Here is a 359-nt window from a genome sequence, read left to right as displayed (position 1 = left end):
CCATCCCCGGCGGGTGGGGAACCGGCAGGGCGCCCCGGTCCCCCCCCATCCATCCCCGGCGGGTGGGGGCTGGCAGGGCGCCCCGGTTCCCCCAATCTGTCCCCGGAGGGTGGGGGCTGGCAGGGCGCCCGGGTCCCCGCCATCTATCCCCGGCGGGTGGAGGGCTGGCAGGGCGCCCGGGTCCCCGCCATCTATCCCCGGCGGGTGGAGGGCTGGCAGGGCGCCCCGGTCCCCCCATCTATCCCCGGCGGGTGGGGGGCTGGCAGGGTTTTCCGGTCCCCCCCATCTATCCCCGGCGGGTAGGGGCTGGCAGGGCGCCCCGGTCCCGGGGGCAGTTCCCCGGGCAGGGTCCCGCTCAC

The sequence above is a fragment of the Trachemys scripta genome, chromosome 9 (genome assembly GCF_013100865.1).
Source record: "Trachemys scripta elegans isolate TJP31775 chromosome 9, CAS_Tse_1.0, whole genome shotgun sequence".
Taxonomy (NCBI): domain Eukaryota; kingdom Metazoa; phylum Chordata; order Testudines; family Emydidae; genus Trachemys; species Trachemys scripta.
This window is presented reverse-complemented; position numbering follows the sequence as displayed.